Source organism: Phoenix dactylifera, chromosome 11 (genome assembly GCF_051530095.1).
Source record: "Phoenix dactylifera cultivar Ajwa chromosome 11, Ajwa_hap1_PhDact_Kaust_v1.1, whole genome shotgun sequence".
In the NCBI taxonomy this organism is placed as follows: Eukaryota; Viridiplantae; Streptophyta; class Magnoliopsida; order Arecales; family Arecaceae; genus Phoenix; species Phoenix dactylifera.
Genome location: NC_143200.1, coordinates 13,317,348 through 13,336,963, shown reverse-complemented (window position 1 = coordinate 13,336,963; position 19,616 = coordinate 13,317,348). Strand labels below are relative to the sequence as shown.

General features: G+C 40.6%; 1 non-coding gene across 1 annotated transcript; it reads right to left on the bottom strand.

Annotated features, from left to right (window-relative positions):
* Positions 1–7,672: 7,672 nt before the first annotated feature.
* Positions 7,673–7,778, bottom strand: LOC148700661 (small nucleolar RNA R71). Its single transcript, XR_015971610.1, has one exon. It is a non-coding gene; the product is annotated as a small nucleolar RNA R71 (small nucleolar RNA).
* Between the last annotated feature and the right edge of the window lie 11,838 nt (positions 7,779–19,616).

Sequence of the window (19,616 nt, the reverse complement as noted above, 5' to 3'; positions counted from 1 at the left end):
CTAATGACCCAATCAGAAGACCAATTTGACAAATGGTCTACATTTTGCGCCAAAACTATAAATGAATTATTTAGCAATGAAATCTTATCCTTGCCAAAAAATCAAAATCTGTTTGCAATGAAACTTATTCAGTCACCATATATAAAAAAGATTAGTGATGAAACTAATTTGTCACCAAAAAACTCTAGATTTTTTTTTTTTCATTTTTGCATCCACATATAAACATTTGGGAACAATTCATTTTGCTTTGCAAGTCTTGCAGCCATGCACCATATTTTAAGACTTGTCAAAGTAATGGGCCAAATAATGTATTTTATCTGTTGATGCACCTTTTTTCTCCTTCACAACCAGCTTAATGTGTTGCTAGTGGCCCTGCAAGAACTTCGGAAGAGGGAACAATGTACACCAGCAGTGGTGCCATACATCTGTAAACAAACTGAAAAGAGCATCTCTAAATCTTACTGAGTCCCACCCCCAATTGATTGAGTCACCCTTATATTTATTTATATAAATAAAGACGTAGCATATATCCTCTATATAGATCATAGGATTACTCTATGAATAGGTCAATTCTCTAAGGCCTTCGCATTCCTAATCCTATAGGGCCGGACGGCTTTGTTTGCCCTAGCTTGGCGAATCACATCCCACCCCTGCTTTTCGACGACTTTCCATTTTTCTTCGTATTTTCTTCCTATTTGACTAATTGGACTCCCTCGTCACAGTCTTCTTTTTTCCGAGTAAGAATTGCTCGCCTCGACTAGTGTGAAAGAGTGAGACGAACGAGACCAAGGCCATATAGAGTAACAGCTAATAAAAGAAGCTATTATGTCCATTCGAAAACCAATGGTCGCTTAATTGCTAAATTGACTCAAATCCTACGAGCAAAGAAAGATAGGATCCCAAGTAAGTTTAGAAAAAATATTTTAATAGTATTTTTGCGAGACCCTGGAACTGGCCGGTCCACTTGACCGGCCCAGCCCCAAACTTTCGGCCTCACGTGCGTCGCACGTGAGGGGGCGTGATCAAGGGGAGAATCATCCCGCAGAAGCCGAGAACACCTGGTTATTTTAGGGCTTCTTCCTCCTCCTTTGAAGCCATCCAAAGTCGAGCCGCCACGCCCAACTGGTTAGGGGTTCTCCTTCTTCTTCGTGTTGCCGCCCAAGAGAGAGGGAGGAGAGCCATTAAAGTAGCAAGTTGGGTGCTCTTCTTCCTCCATTTGCCGCTGGAAGGAAGCCGCCGGATCTTCGCCAGGGCTGAGGTAAGGATTCCTAGCCTTCACCTCTTTGTTATACCATTTGAAAAAAAAAGAAGAAAGAAAGAAGAAGAGAGGGAAGAAGGAGAAGGCCGACCACCGCAGGCACTTCTTCTTCTCCCGTGCGCATGCCTCCTCCGCGGGAAGAAGGAGAGGGTCGGCCGCCGCGAGCGTCGCCAGCCTCGACTTGGCCTCTCCCGGGCTCACCGACCTCCCTTCGCGAGAGAAGAAAGAAGAAGAAAGAAAGAGGGGGAAGGAGAGGAAGTCGGGTGAAGAGAAGAGGAGGAGAAAGAAAAAGAAAAAAAAGAAAGAAAGGGGGGAAGGAAGAGAGGAGTCTGGAGAAGAAGCGAAGAAAAGAAAAGGAAAGGAAAGGAAAAGGAAAGAAAAGAAAAGAAAAAAGAAAAGAAAAGGAAAGAAAAGAAAAAAGAAAAGAAAGAGAATATATATATATATCTTTATATATATATATATATAAAGGGAGGGAGGTGGTTTACGGGTATGAACCCGAACTCGGAGAGCTAGGCACTTCTACAGGCTCGATCATGGAAGGATGTTAAAATTTAAGTTATATAGATATATATAACTTAAATTTTAAAAGAAGAATATGATTTTTGGATATTAGGTTTTGCGAGGGATTTGCGTAATTAATTGGATTTGTTGTGGATCTCGTTCGCAAGGTAAGTAATGTAACCTTTTTCTAGATTTATCGGTAAGTTATAAATATTTTCTCGAGTTGAGTTATCCTTGATTTACAAATTTGATGCATAGTGTTATATGTCTATTTTTAGAATATTGTATAATTCTGATTGAACATATTTGCTTTCGACTTGATTGTGTTTGATTGATTCGATATCATATTTTCGGTTTAGAAAATTGAACGTAATGCAAGAAAAGATAATAATAACTCGTAATAGATTCGGACTCGCAGTTGGGCTATGTTGAGGACCCCGCCAATAGAGGCTAATACATTGGTATCGTAAGAAGATTAGTCGGTGATATGACCCTGCCACAGGGAACATATGGTCATAGTTATTGGCTGTTGAGTTGAATTCTGGTAAATTGAAAGAAATTAAGATATGAACGATATTTGGTTTTGACACTGCATGTTTTTATAACTAAAATATGAAATAGAGAATTAATTGAACTTCAACATCGCTATGTTGAGAACCCCGCCAATGGAGGCAGCTACGTTGGCAATTGACTGTCCTGAAGGACGACAGGTATTAATCTAGTTCCAATATTTATTTCTATTTATTGTCTAGCTATGCCCACTGCTCCTTGTTAGACAACTTATTATGCTGCTAGAAAAGATTAAATAGTTACATAACAATTTTTTTTGATTAATTGTCAAAAGAAGAATATGAGCTTTTGAATTTCGAAAGTGTTCACACGGATTAAGACATAATAATGAATGTACCAATAAGCAAGTAATTCTAGGAGAAAAAAATCTCTAGACTTGACACGGGTATGTTGAGGTTTAAATCAGAGCGTGCAGAGGAAGTGTGGTGAATAGAATTATTTGACATTGGTTAAACAAGATGACTTTGATTTGAAGAGTGTTATGACTTGATTTGGAAGAAGTATTATTCTTGAACTGCATGTACAAAAATTTCATAGATTAAATTTTTTTTAAGGGAGGAAGGATGTGAGACCCTGGAACGGAGCCCAGTCCACTTGACCAGCCCAGCTCCAAAACTTTCGGCCTCACGTGCGTTGCATGTGAGGGGGCGTGATGAAGGGGAGAATCATCCCGAAGAAGCCAGGAATGCCTGGTTATTTTTAGGGCTTCTTCCTCCTCCTTTGAAGCCATCCAAAGCGGAGCCGCCATGCCCAACTGGTTGGGGGTTCTCCTTCTTCTTCGTGTTGCCGCCCAAGAGAGAGGGAGGAGAGCCATTAAAGCAATGGGTTGGGTGCTCTTCTTCCTCCGTTTGCCGTCGGAAGGAAGCCGCCGGATTTTTGCCGGGGCTGAGGTAAAGATTTCTAGCCTTCACCTCTTTGTTATACCATTTGAAAAAAAAAGAGAAAGAAAGAAAGAAGAAGAGAGGGAAGAAGGAGAAGGCCGACCGCTGCGGGCTCTTCTTCTCCCATGCGCATGCCTCCTCCGCGGGAAGAAGGAGAGGGTCGGCCGCCGCGGGCATCGCCGGCCTCGACTTGGCCTCTCCCAAGTTCGCCGACCTCCCTTTGCGGGAGAAGAAAGAAGAAGAAAGAAAGCGGGGGAAGGAGAGGAAGTCGGGTGAAGAGAAGAGGAGGAGAAAGAAAAAGAAAAAAAGAAAGGGGGGAAGGAAGAGAGGAGTTGGGAGAAGATTCTGGAGAAGAAGAGAAGAAAAGAAAAGAAAAAGAAAAGAAAAGGAAAGAAAAGAAAAGAAAAGAAAAGAAAAGGAAAAGAAAAAGAAAAAGAAAGAGAAAAGGAAATATATATATATATATAAAGGGAGGGAGGTGGTTTACGGGTATGAACCTGAACTCGGAGTGCTAGGCACTTCTGCAGGCTCGACCATGGAAGGATGTTAAAATTTAAGTTATATATATATATATATAGTGATGAATTTTAAAAGAAGAATATGATTTTTGGATATTAGGTTCTGTGAGGGATTTGCGTAATTAATTGGATTTGTTGTGGATCTCGTTCGTAAGGTAAGTAATGTAACCTTTTTCTAGATTTATCGGCAAGTTATAAATATTTTCTCGAGTCGAGTTATTCTTGAGTTACAAATTCGATGCATGGTGTTATATGTCTATTTTTAGAATATTGTATAATTCTGATTGAACATATTTTGCTTTCGACTTGGATTGTGTTTGATTGATTCGATATCATATTTTCGGTTTAGAAAATTGAACGTAATGCAAGAAAAGAATAATAACTCGTAATAGATTTGGACTCGCAGTCGGGCTATGTTGAGAACCCTGCCAATAGGGGCTAATACATTGGTACCGCAAGAAGATTAGTCGGTGATATGACCTTGCCACAGGAAACATGTGGTCATAGTTCCGGCTATTAAGTTGAATTCTGATAAATTGAAAGAAATTGAGATATGAACGATATTTGGTTTTGACGCTGCATGTTTTCATAACTGAAATATGAAATAGAGAACTAATTGAACTTCGACCTGGCTATATTGAGGACCCCGCCAATGGGGGCAGATACGTTGGCAATTGACTATCCTGAAGGACTCATCGCGAGAAGATTAGTCGGTATTGATGACCCTGCCATAGGAAACATGTGGTCATAGTCCAGGATCGACAAGATGAATTGAATATGTGAAAGAATCTCGAAATCGTAAAAAGAATCTTAAGAATTTAAGAAATATTTGATTTGTATCTTGGAACTGCATATATATTTATTTTCTGCATATTATTGCCTGATTTATCTAGCTAGAGTGTTTGTTACTTACTGGGCTGTTTAGATCATTATACAATTTATTGTTGTTTTACAGATCTCGAGAACTAGTCTATTGAGGTTTCAAAATGGGAGGGCGACTAGAAGGATTGTGCACAAGCTATCTTAGATTAGGGTTATTTAAGTTGAACTATTATCTTGGACATTTATTATAATTGTTAGACATTGCTAGGTTTTGTTATTTTAAGAACTAAGTTTTGCATGTTGGTAAATTATTGTTCCGCTGCATATTTAGAACTGTGAGACTTTATGACTTGAGTTAGTCAATGAAATAAGATTGCATTTATTTAGTTGAATTATTTTAAATTTATATAAATTGAGATGTTGGCTAAGATGCCTTGCATGCTCGTGGGGAGAGTTTCCTACTGGTGTGCGGCGGTTGGCGCGACCCTTGGCTCGCGATTTCGGGCTGGGGGCGTGGCAATTTTAGTCATTTTGAAAAGGCAATACCTTCATCACTGCTTGCTATCATCAAAGAGTGTCAAAAGTTCTCATGGTTGTAAGGCCGTATCCAGCATATGTATTGGTACCACTAAACTTATTGTTGCTACTTATTCACACTGAGGGTGAAATGACTTGAAACAATCAGTGCATTGTTGCCAGTTCAGCATTCTGGCAGCTCAAGTGGTTCCAAATATTTTCTTTCCTAAGGTGCAGCTTAATTTAGTTGTCACAGTAGTTACAAAGGATAATCAAATTAAGTAAACCTGCTTTTATTCCATAGCGTTTTCTTTATATGTTCATAATCTTTGTGCTCTTGTTAAAAATGTTTTTTTTTTCTATTAGAGAACCAGCACTTGTGAAGAGAATTGGGGCTGCAACTGCTCTTGAAGTGAGAGCAACAGGTATTCCTTATGTTTTCGCTCCATGTGTTCGATAACAATGACATAAAACCATTATGTTGCTGTGAATTTTGGTTCTTACAAAAAAGATAAATAAGCTAAACATATCTCACGGAGAACATCCAGGACCATTCAGTTTCAGTCTTCTTCTGCTCGAGCCTTGTGCAGGTTTGTAGAGATCCAAGATGGGGTCGCTGCTATAAAAGCTACAGCGACGATCCAAAAATTGTCCAAGCAATGACAGAGATCATCCCTGGCCTGCAAGGAGAAATTCCAGCAAATTGTCCTTGTACATCGGTTCGGTACGTCCGGTATGGAGATTGGTTCGGCATACCTCTCAGGTGCTCTTCGCGCTCTATCTGACCTTCGAAGAGGAGATGTGTGTTGTGGTTGTACCTTATCCATGGGTACATTTGGTTGAGGAATATCTTGTGTCTCCATTTGTAGGTCTTGAAGATGGATCTTCCTAACACTTCATGCTACACCGAAGATGGATCTTCCTAACACTCTTTATGCTTTTATTTTAAAAGGCTTGTAGCCAATTTGCATGCCTCTCCAAAAGATAAAAATTAAGAACACAGTCCCTAATGCAATGCTATGTGGTGGATTCCAAACCCTAGATCTATCTACTCTAATAAATTTCAATTTGCACTCATAGTTTAATTTAGTTAAATCAAGTTAGCAAATCCTTCTTCTTGATTTATTTTTAAAAGAAAAATAACTTATTCTTCAATCCCTGTGGACCGACACCCGTAATCACTATCCTACAGGATACGTGCTATTGCGTGGTTTATTTTCAAAATTGAAAGAACCGATCAAATTTTTGGCGCCGTTGCCGGGGATTGCTACCATAGTTATTTTTCCTATCATTAAAAAAAATTAATTAATTAAAAAAAACTTTCAAAAAATATATATATCTAAAATAAAATAAAAAATTATTTTCTATTATTGTTACTTTTTTTATCTCCTTTTTCTCTTCTACTAATTTTTTTTTTAATTTTTCTTTTGGTCTTATTTGATCAGGAATCGAAGAGGAGATCTGGGCTATCAAAAAGGAATGCTTTAGAGGTTTGCTTAAAAAAATTTTAAATTGTTGGAAAAATTCTCTTTGGTAACCTCTAAACCTTTCTTATTTAAATTAATTATTAGCTTGAAATTTTGTGGTGATTGTTTGATTTTAATTTCAGCAAAAGTGTGAATGCATGCTTGATACACATACACAAATTAATCCGCACATAGTAAAGGCAATCACCCCAACAAGATAAGAGCCGGATTTCATCATCGGACTCTTGCCCAACTTAGGTGAACTCAATCTCACATAGTGTCAGCTTAATTAAAATCAATTAGACATTGGCTCCTAGGGACATTCGAGCTCAATAGGACGAATATCACCGAAAGTTGCACCAATTTCGCTCTGTGGCTTAGTTGATGTCTAGGCAAGCTTTGTCCCTATAAGGGAGACAGTTCATCTATTCGAGGCAAGTGGGTTTTAAGTGGAACCTTTGCGAACGCATCGTGACCCCTCTACTTACCTGGGAGCTTACCTGGTCAACTCGGTTCATTAGACCGGATTGGAGGCTTAGGTGCCCTCTTCAAACCAGTTAGGAGCTGTCTAGTGGTTTTAGGACAAATACAAGGATTTATGTGTTTTTTTTTTATTGCATGCTTGATTGATCAAGTACTAGTGTATGCAAGGAAGTCGTTCTAGAGTACGTAACCTATTACCTTTTGACCCTGAAATAGAACGGACCCTTAGAAATATTCGAGCTGAAATCAAAACCTTAGAATCATTCCCACCTCCTGAGATGGCTGAAGAACAACCCAAACTCCTGAGGGAGTACTTTACTCCCACCATTTACACTTCCCCATCTTGCATTCGATTACCTGAAGTAGCAGCCGTACAATATGAAATAAAATCTAGTGTGATCCAAATGCTCCCATCTTTTTATGGGCTCACCAATGAAGACCCATATAAACACCTAGATGAATTCCTTGAGATTTGCACTACTGTCAAGATTTAGAACTTTACTGATGATGCTCTAAAACTTAGATTATTCCCCTTCTCCCTTAAAGATAGAGCCAAACAATGGTTAAATTCTTTAGAAGCCAACTCGATTCGTTCTTGGGATCAAATGCAACAAGAATTCCTAAAAAAATACTTTCCCATAGGAAGAACAAACCAGTTTAGACGTGCCATTACAAGCTTCTCCCAAACTGAGGGAGAAGAATTTCATGAAACTTGGAAGAGATTTTGGGACCTAATCCGTAAATGCCCTCATCATCAAATACCTAAGTGGCAACTAGTGCAATGTTTCTATGACGGATTGACTGAACGAAACCGTCAGATGATCGATGCTGCATGCGGGGGGACATTCATGCTTCAAAATGAGCATGAAGCATGGCAATTATTTGAAAATCTAAATGAAAACTCCCTCCACTATGCTTCTTGTTCTCGTCCAGCACCTCCGAATTCTCAAAGAAAAGGGACCATTTATGAAATAAGTCATTCTATGGACCTGTCTAGCAAGGTAGATGCATTGTCCCATAAGATTGACCAACTGATGATAGGTGGACATTACATGAACTCTTCCCAAGCACAAGTGTGTACTATCTATTCTAGCCCATCCCACCCTATTCATGAGTGCCCTTCAGCGCCCCAATTCCCCGAACTCGTGCAAGAACACATCAATGCTGCTCAAACACAGCCTAGATCGGGTACTGACCCATTTTCCAATACATATAATCCGGGATGGCGAAATCATCCAAATTTTTCTTGGAAGCAGCAAGCTTCGAACACAGCCCAACCCTATTCCCAAAATTTTCAAAATCCTCAGAATTTTCAAACCCCACAAAATATTCATCCCTACCATCCCTCGATTCAATTTCAACACACTCCTCCTCCACCCCAAAGAAACACAGCCTTTGAGGAGAAAGTGTTGAACGCCCTTCAAGGTTTGGAAACCATTACACAATTGGTGCACTCTCACACGCAATCCATCGCCAAGCTAGAATCCCAAATGGGGCAACTAGCTAATGCACTGAACAAGCGAGAGGAAGGAAAGCTTCCAAGCCAACCACTAAGTAATCCTAGGGGACAATATATGGCTCAAGAAAATCAATTAAATGCAATTCATCAGGAACAAGCCAGTGCTTTGGCTACCCTAAGGAGTGGACGTGTAGTAGACAATAAGATTGGGGAAGATAACAATAAGGAAGATGAAGAAGAGGATAGACATGTGTCAAATAAAAATCTAAAATCTTCTTCTTCTTCAGCTAGTCCATCTAGGGGTGGCAATCGGGTCGGGTCAGGCATAAACAGGTCGGGTCAAATACAGGTCGGGTCAGAAAACTATAAATCTGAACCCGACCTGTTTATTAAACGGGTCAGGAATTGCAAACCTGAACCTGACCTGTTTATTAAACAGGTAACCCGACCCGACCCGTTTAACCTGTTTAATAAACAGGTAACCTGTTTGCCCAACCTGACCCGTTTAACCTGTTTAGACCTGTTTAATCTGTCCAACCCAACCTGTTTAACCTGCCCAACCCGACCTGTTTAGACCTGTTTAGACCCGTTTAACCTGTTTAGACCTGTTTAACCTGTTTAACTCGTTTAACCTGTTTAGACCTGTTTAACCTGCCCAACAGTTAAACGGGTTAAACGGTTTAAACGGGTCAGACATCTAAAACCCGTATCCGACCCAATTAATAAACAGGTTAAACGGGTCGACCTGTTTACGACCCGAACCTGTTTAGGCCAAACCCAAACCTGTTTATGGCGGGTCGAACACAGGTCGGGTTGGCGAATCGGGTCATATTTTGCCACCCCTAAGTCCACCTTCTGCCAAAAATCACATCCCAAAGGCCCCATTTCCTGAAGCTCTTAATTCACCCTCTCCCTTTGGCAAGAAGGAAACTTCACTAGAGGAGATGATGGAGGTTTTCAAACAAGTGAAAATCAACCTTCCGCTTCTTGATGCTATTAGACAAGTTCCCTCCTATGCCAAATTTCTCAAAGACCTTTGTACACAAAAGCGAAAATCTAGGGCACATGTGCCTAAAAAGGTCTTCCTAACCGAGCAAGTGAGTTCTATTCTCCAACACAAGACTCCTCCAAAATTCAAAGATCCTAGTGCTCCCACCATCTCCTGTGTCTTAGGAAATAATTTCATTGATCGAGCACTCTTAGATCTAGGGGCAAGTGTCAACCTTTTACCTTATTCAGTTTATGAGAAACTTGGTTTAGGTGAGTTAAAACCAACCTCGGTATCCCTTCAATTGGCTGATCGATCTGTAAAAATACCACGTGGGATAATTGAAGATGTTCTTGTCAAGGTAGACAAATTCTATTTTTCAGTAGATTTCATTGTCCTTGATATGGAGTACGAGCCTAATCCTAAGAAACAAATCCCCGTGATCCTTGGGCGGCCCTTTTTAGCAACAGCCAATGCATGCATCAATTGTAGAACAGGGGTAATGAACATATCATTTGGGAACATGAAGGTAAAATTAAATGTGTTCAATGCGGCCGACCAACCCGCGAGGGAAGTTGAGTGTTTTATGATAGACAAAATAGATGACCTCATAAAAGAAGATGCAAAAAACTATCTCACTGTGTCTGGCTGAAGACAATAAACTTAGCGCTTGTTGGGAGGCAATCCAATTCTTTTAGTTTTCTTTAACATTGAGGACAATGTTAGGTTTAGGTTTGGGGGTATTTTTAAGTATTTTTAATCATTTTTTGTTTTGTTTGCATCTCTTGCATTCGTTTTCACTTCATAATGTCAGGTTTATCAAAAAAAATAAAAATATAAAAATATCTTTTTAAAAAAATATGTTCATTTTCATTTTTTATAAAATAATAATAATAAAAAAAATTAAAAAAAGTTTTTGTTTTTAAAAAACCTCATTTCTATACATTAATACGAGAATGCTAAACACACAAGGTATATAAAATCTAAAAAGCCCAATGACTAGTCGGAAGTAATACAAATTTAAGTTCTTTTAATTAAGTCTCTCTTAGGGAGTTGTAAGCTAATTAATGCTTCGGAATTTCACTACACACTGGCCGACACTTCTAAGGTCTAGGCTCGACATTATATTGATAGTATAGTAGCAACCTTGGACCCTGATGAATCATACTTATCTAATTCAAAAAAAAAAAATCATCAATAATCATGGTTTAGTTAGGAACATCGAAAAGGGCTACCTATTGTCAAAGGTCAAGTGGGCTTGTGATGAGAACTCCGAGCATAAGTCCGTAGGGGAGTCTTGATGCCTGATACCTTGTGCCAACTGGTGTGAGAGTTGTCGACTGATTGCTCGTTACACGGAGAAATCACGACAAGAGTAAAAGTGCACAATTTATATATCTTTATAAAAAAAAAACTCTGTATTGACCTTGAAAAAGATAATAGTGTGAAAGCCGTCGTTGTAAAAATTCGAGTAAACTGGAATATTACAGATAAAGCCCGTGAGGTACTAAAGTAAACATCCACAACTCTCGAAATCCTGCAGATAAGATGATTTTGAATCAGTGAGCAGGTTCTTTCGACCAATCCTTGGAAACTACTGGTATTAGCAACATTTTGGAGATCCAAACACTTAGCTTGTGAACGGTCCAGATTTCACCGAGCACTCCAGCATAAATGAGTCTTACAACTTCCCTAACGGAAACTTGATGACTTCAACTTGAATTGCATCTTGACCTAGGATTTGGGCTGACTTAGTAAATAAAACCGTGTGTGCTTTGAAATTCTTATCATTTATGTATGTTAAATTAGATTTTTTTTAAAAAAAAGAAAAAGAAAAAAAAATTCATAACAATAATGATTTATTTTAATATTGAAGTTTGTGGGTATCTTCACTAGAAACCCTCACGAGAAAAAAAAAGGAAAAAGAAAAAAAAAATTCATAACAATAATGATTTATTTTGAAGTTTGTGGATATCTTCACTAGAAACCCTCACGAGACTATAACTCGTCCACTAGGGTAACTTAGGAGTTTAAAGCCTTGTTGCATATGGTAAATGCAATCGGGATGCCAGCGAAAGTGAGTTAGAGCTTTTTTTTTTTTTTAATTTTGCTCGAGGACTAGCAAAATGTAGGTTTGGGGGTGTGATAAGTGCTGACTAATCTATAATTTAATATTCTTTTTTCAGCACTTTTCAATGTTCTTAAACAGATAACCACTTATTTTACCATAAAATAGAACAATCTTTGAAATAAATTTAAAATATGATAAGAAGTAAATAATTCACATATCCTCGCCTTCCAAGCGTATCAGCCAGCACGTTTCAGTTCAATAACACTGGGTTCGAGCCCAATGCCCAACTGACATGCATGCACCCAAGCAATCCAACGGTTCATAAATTCTCATCTCCGTATCACGTTTGCAAACTAAGCAAAATAGGGGAGACCTTTAATTTAAATCCACATATGCCCATTTTCATGTCAAAATAGAGCAAGGAAAGAATTTTTTCCGAAAATTACTGGAATCACTGTTCATATGAACAGTGTTCCGTGAAAACACTGTTCATATGAACAGTGTTAGAAAAAAAAAAACTAAAAATGCATTTCACTGTTTATCTTCTTCCCCTCCCGCAGATCCCGTGGCCGTCCACCTTCCACGGCAACCTCCCGACGATCCTGCGACCAGATCCTCCGGCCCTTCTTCTGCCCGTGATGCATCCGGAGCCAATCTCATCTTCCTGCGATCCGGCCTCCACCGAGAACTCGTGATCCATTTCTTCCTCCGTGATCCACGTAGTGCACCAACGCCATTAGCCCGTTCCAGCCGCATCCAACGAGCACACCAGCGAGCAACTCCTCCGGATTCACCTCCCAGCAGCCAATGGTCCAAAGAAGGAAAGCAATGAAGCATGATTCCATCCACGGATCCACACCAGCCACCAGCTGCCGAATCACAGAAATGGCGTTCCGCCTCTTCCTCTTCCGGATTCCCATCGATCCTCCGATTGGCTCCTCCCAGCGCATCCCCGGCATCCGTGAAGGAAATCCCAGCAGCCGGTGATTCAGCCTCTCGCATCAAGCCAAGGATCACGCATCCAAATCGGGACATGTATTCAACCCTTCTCCCATCCGTATTCATATTCCACCGACCACTCTTCCGCAACCAGCTCCCATGATCCAGCCGTTGATGCGCATTCCGCCCAAGGATCATGCGTCTGTTCCCCTTGGATTCATTGCCAGGGAGAGATCTATATAAAGGGTAGAAGAAGAGAGCCGAGGGAGAGGAGGGGGCTTCGACAGAAAAACAGGGGAGACCCCCTGTTTCGGTGAAAAGAAGAAGAAAGCCGAGAGGGAGAGAAAAAGAAATAAAAAAAAGAGAAAGGAGGGGAAAAGAGAATGTTTTGTGATATTTTGGGAATGATGGGAGGTGAAGGCTTTCATTTGCAGATGGGAGGTTGTCCGGAAGCCATGCGCGGCTAAACGTCTAGTCTAGGGCTGGATGAAGCCCTAGCAATGTATCAGGGCATTGTAGTTCTTATTTTTTTTTATTATTTTGGAGCTTGTTTAAATTCTTATTTTCAATGAAATATTCCTTTATGATATTTAAACTTTGAGCATGCTAGTTACTAATCATGTTTGCTAAAGTAGTCTAAGATGATTCATGCCTAGGAAGATGAAGTGTGCTGCATCCTAGATTAGCATACTTAGGTAGACACTTCATGCTACACCGAAGATGGATCTTTCTAACACTCTTTATGCTTTTATTTTAAAAGGCTTGTAGCCAATTTGCATGCCTCTCCAAAAGATAAAAATTAAGAACACAGTCCCTAATGCAATGCTATGTGGTGGATTCCAAATCCTAGATCTATCTACTCTAATAAATTTCAATTCGCACTCATAGTTTAATTTAGTTAAATCAAGTTAGCAAATCCTTCTTCTTGATTTATTTTTAAAAGAAAAATAACTTATTCTTCAATCCCTGTGGACTAACACCCGTAATCACTATCCTACAGGATACGTGCTATTGCGTGGTTTATTTTCAAAATTGAAAGAACCGATCAGTAAGATGATAGAAGAGGTATCCTATACTCTCTTTAGGATAACCTACAAATACACACTTATCTGATCTAGCACTTAGCTTGTGTCTAAAATTTCTTTTGACATAAGCTTGACAGCCCCATATCTTAAGGTACTTAAGATTTGGCTTCTTACCTCTCCATATCTCATATGGAATGCTAGATACAGATTTAGACGGAACCATGTTTAATACATATGCAGTAGTCTCTAGGGCAAAATCCCAGAAGAAAATAGAAAGGTCTGTAAAGCACATCATGGACCATACCATATTTAATAGAGTACGATTCCTCCTTTCTGCTACACCATTTAACTGTGGCGTATACGAAGGTGTCCATTCAGAGAGAATATCCTTTTCCTTAAGATGATTTAAAAACTCACTAAAAAGATATTCACCTCCTCGATCTGATCGAAGAATTTTAATACTCTTTCCAGTTTGTTTTTCAACTATACTTTGATACTCTTTAAACTTATCAAAGGCTTCGGATTTGTTTCATAAGATACACATATCCGAACCTTCATAAATTATTAGTGAATGTGATGAAGTAAGAGTATCCACCTCTAGCTGGAGTTGTCATAAGACCACATACATCTGTATGCACAAGTCCTAATAACTCACATGCCCTTTCTCCATGTCCAGTGAATGGAGACTTGGTCATTTTTCCCATAAGACAAGATTCACAAGTTTCCAATGATTGATTCACTTATGTGACTAAGTCAGTAATGCCAAAGGAGGGTGTTATTCACATTTTCTCTTTTCCTTTTGCTGCTTTTATCAATATGATAGATATTGTCATTAAGAGACAGAGCTAGAAGACCATTTTCCATAATGCCATTGCGATAAAATTCATTAGAAAATAAAATAGAGCAACCATTGCTCTTTATATTAATTTCAAATCCTTTCTTTAATAATAAAGAAATAGAAATTACATTTCTAATAATTTTTGGCATGTAATAACAGTTTTTCATTTTCAAGAGCTTGCCCGACGGCAACTCCAATCTGTAGGTTCAAACAGCTTCAGCCTGGATGGACTCTCCTCCGACGCCATAAAGCTCGAAGTCATCTTTCTTCAAACTTCTAATTCTTTGTAGTCCATGTAATGACTTGCATATATGAGAACCACAGCCGGTATCCAATATCCATGAATTTGAATTTGAAGAACTTAATGACAAACTGGCATGCAACATAAACATACGTTTTGATGCAACTCTTGCATCAGGCTTTACAGTTGCAAGAAAACTCTTGCAATTCCTTTTCTAGTAGCCTTTCTTGCCGCAATGAAAATAGATACTTGATCCGGAGATTTTCTTTTCTTTCTTCCTCTTCATCTTGCTACTTTTAGGGTTCGATGTTTTCTTAGAACTCTTACTGCCTGACCTTCTTTTATCTATAAGGAGTGGACCCTTATCTTTCTTGATATGGGTCTCGGCTGTCTTGAGCATATTCAACAGCTCAGGCAAAGAGGTATTCAGTTTGTTCATGTGAAAAAATTCACAACAAACTGAGAGAAGGATTCAGGAAGTGATTACAGGATCAAATCTTGACTTAGCTCACCATCCATAGCAAAACCTAGTTGACTCAATCTAGTGATCAAGTTAATAACCATAAGAACATGGTTTTGTACGGATATTCCTTCATTCATTCTTGCACGGAATAACTGCTTAGATATCTCATATCTAGCAGTTCTACTTTGCGCTCCATATAGCTCCTTTAGATTGAGAAGTATAGAGAGAGTATCCATGCTATCATGCTGCCTTTGCAATTCACTGGACATGGAGGCCAGCATGATACATTTGACAGTCAAACTGTCATTCTTCCACATCTTGTGTGTGGCAACCTCATCTTCAGTAGCATCATCTCCTATTGATCCAAGATCAGGAGTTTCAAGGATGTAAGAAAGTTTTTCTTGAGTGAGCACAATCTTAAGATTCCTCAACCAGTCCACATAGTTCGGACCGGTCAACTTGTTGGCATTCAAGATGCCTCTCAATGATAGTGAAGAAGCTATTAATTCAGAATTAATTCTACATAAGCAAAGAACAAAACTAACATAAGCAGACCAATCATGATGACATATATACAATTAGATAAGAACTTCTATCTAATTGTTACTTCCACTATTTTTATCGAATATCATAGCCCTCTCCTATGATAAACGAGAAAACCCTAATTGATTTTTCTTAGTAAGGTTGAGATCCTAATTCCTCGTAAAAGGCTGTGTTAGTACAACAAACCTTTATGAGTTCAGAGGTAGGAAACTCTTTCCAATTGCATCTCATGCAATTCTCAACATTACCTTGTCCTCTAAAAACACTTATAGCCTTATGTTAGCACAAGAATCTATAATGTTTTAGTTAAGTCAGACCCTTCATTTCCATAAAGTCATATTTGAATAATGCTGCCCTTGTGTTAGCACAACAAAACAACATATTAAAATATGCCATAAGCATCTTAATGCACCAAGACAATATTATATCAGTCCCCTGAGCAAGCCTTGTGTTAGCACAACAAACTAGCATGGATCTCGACAAAATAGTATCGACACATGAAGAAAGGCTAGGAATAGTGTTTTTCAACATTAAGCTATCTATAAAAGACAATTAACCAAATTGGTCAGGTAAGTAGGTGGGAGGCTCCCCGTGCTTTCGCAACGGTCCTAATTAAGTAACCACCTTTAACACTTTCCTAGACACCAATTGATCAATTGATCCAGAATGGGTAAGCTTAAAGTATTTTTCACTACAACTTAATATAATTTTTATGAGGGCTTTCTGGTCTCTGGCACATTCTATAAATGTAACACATTCATACATAGCATTTCTATAGACATACTATAACATTGCTATCTCATAGCATATAACAATCATATAATATTGCGCTCTTATAGCAATTATGAATCCTACATCATGCATGGTCATTTGATTGAACCAATAAAGATTGGCCTGATACCACTATAGGGTTTCGAAGTGATCTAGGGGCGCAGTGGAAGCAAGGAATTTCAAAAAATTCTTAATAAAATTCCGTTACATTAGCTCGACTTCAATTTCATGTGATGGTAAAGCTTCACCAATACCAGATCACCAGCCTGAAACTCAGCTGCCCGCCGCTTTATGTCAGCCCACTTCTTCATCCAATTGGTCGCCTTCAACAAGGAGATCGGAACCAAATCTATATCCTCCTTCAGATCCCTCACAAACCTGTAGGCGGTCAGACTACATCCCATGTAGTCCGCTGCGATACTTCCCAGAGTGTCTGGTTGCAACCCTATAATTACCTCAAACAGTGATTTACTTGTAGACTCCGATCGCTGTAAGTTGTAGCTGAATTGGGCTTGGTCCAAGAGTCGCACCCAATTCCGCTGGTTGACACTTACATAGTGCCTCAAATACATCTCCAATAATGCATTGGTTCGCTCTGTTTGGCCGCCTGACTGAGGGTGGAAGGCTGTGGACATCTTCAGCTCCGTTTCGAGATCCGAAATAACTCCGTCCAAAACCTCCCCGTGAAGCGAGCATCGCGATCAGAAACGATACTCCGCGGTATCCCCCAATATTTTACCACATATGTGAAGAATAACTGTGCCACGTCCTCCGCATGGCAAGTAGTAGGTGCTGGAATGAAGACCCGTACTTCAAAAAATGATCCACCACTACCATGATAGAACTGTTCTCATCCATTGGAGGTAGCCCGATGATGAAGTCCATGGAGACACTCTCCCACGGATGCTCTGGTATATGTAATGGTTCCAACAACCTCGCAGGTCCTCGATGTTCAACCTTGTCTTGTTGGCATAGCAAACAAGTGAGAACATACTCCGCGATGTCATCCCGCATCTTCGGCCAATAATAGTTATGTTCTATGAGAGATTGGGTCCCGCCCACATAGAATCATGGTGTTCTCGCAGCACCTCGCGCCTTAGCCCTCCGCCTGAAGGCACATAGACACGTCGCCCTCGTGTCAAAATATGCCCTCCTTCGGTTCAGAAACGGCGCGCCTTGCCGTCCATGATGAGTTTACCCATGGAAGCGGCCCACGGATCCTTCTCCATCTCGGCCTTGACCCTCTCTATTGGGTTACTTGCTGGTCCGAAAAAGGAAGAAACCGTAGCCAACTGTACCTTCCTACTCAAGGCATCAAGGACTGAATTAGTTCGGCCCGGCTTGTACTCGATGTCGAAATCAAATTCAGCGAGAAATTGCTGCCATCTCGACTGCTTAGAGGTGAGCTTTGGCTGGGTCTGAAAGTAGCTTGTGGCCATGTTATCCGTGCGCACCAGAAACTTAGATCCAGCGAGGTAATGGTGCCAGGTTCAAAGGCAGTGCACAATCGCTATCATCTCCTTTTCATGAACCGTATACCTACGCTCAGTGTCGTTCAACTTCCGACTCTCGTAGGCCACTGGGTGCCCTTCCTGCATGAGCACCCCTCCAATGGCAAAATCTGATGCGTCGGTGTGGACTTCAAAAGAAATGGAAAAATCCGGTAGCACGAGGACCGGCTCCACCGTGACCACCTGCTTGAGACGATCAAACGCCTCCTGACATTGGTTTGACCACCACCATGGTCGATCCTTCTTTAACAAATCCATCGGTGGGGCACATAACTTTAAATATCCAGTGATGAACCTCCTAAAGTAATTTGCCAAGCCAAGAAAAGAGTGTAAGTGTGTAACTCATGTAGGTACCTCTCACTCGGCTATGGCCGAAATTTTCGAGGGATCCATCATGAGCCTTCCATCCCCAATGATGTGCCCGAGGAACGGCACCCTCCGCTGCGCAAACACATAGTTCTCCCTTTTCACAAAGAGCTGGTGCTACCGTAAGGTGGAGAAGACTTGCCTCAGGTGCGCCACATGCTCATCCAACGTTCGGCTGTACACAACAATGTCATCCAAGTATACTACCACGAATTTATCGATGAAGTCATGGAGTACACGCTGCATTAAAGCACAGAAAGTTGCTGGCGCATTGGTGAGGCCAAAAGGCATGACAAGGTACTCAAAGCTCCCATACCTTGTCAGACATGCAGTCTTCTTAATGTCCTCCTCCGCTACAGGGACCTGATAGTACCCGCTGCGAAGATCCAATTTGGAAATCCATCGTGCCTTACTAAGTTGATCGAACAAATCATCAATCCGTGGAATGGGGTACTTGTCCTTCACCGTGAACTTGTTGAGGGCCCATTAGTCGATGCAGAGTCTCAACGAACCATCGTGCTTCTTCTGAAAAAGTACCGGTGCTCCATATGGACTCTTCGAAGGTCGAATGAACCCGCTATCCACCATCTCCCTTAGCTGCCTCCTCAGATCCTAGAGTTCAGGTGGGGCCATTCTATTTGGTGCTTGAGCTGGTGGACATGCTCCATGCACCAAATCAATCCGATGATCGATTTCTCTTTTTGGTAGCAATTGCTTGGGTAATTTGGGGGGCATCACATCCTCGAATTCAGTGAGAACACCCTTGATGGGTGCTGGAATCTCCTCTCCTTCCAGTAGGCCTTCCTGCTGAAGGGACGCAATATATGTTGGAAGTCCCCTTCTCAGCCCCTTAGCAAGTTGCATCGCCAATAGGACTCACTGCGGAGTCCCTTTAATTCGCTTTCCTGGAACTATGCACGCTCTACTCGAATTCAAGACTACTACCACATCTGAATCCGACTTTACCATGGCTTGTAGCTGGGCAAGCAAAAGACATACCGATGACAACCTCGTAGTCGTCGATTGGGGCGACCACCAATGTGACCCGTCCGGTCCATGTGCCCAATTGGATCTCAACATCCTTCGACGTTCCGCTTGTAGCTACCTCTATGGAGTTGACCGCTTCGAACGTGTGTTCATCATGTTCAATCTTCAGATTGAGTCTCTTTGCCGTAGCTAAGTTTACGAAGAAGTCAGTGGCACCCGTATCAATGAGTGCCTGGAAGGTGTGACCACCAATGTTGATAGGTGCATAGAGTAGGCCTCGTGGCCCCTTGGCCTTTAGGGCGTTGAGACTGAGTGAGCCCATCCTTTGGTCGGTCTCTTGCTTCTCCTCCATCGCCATAGATGCTATCTTGCCCCTCAATGGACAGTCCTTCACCT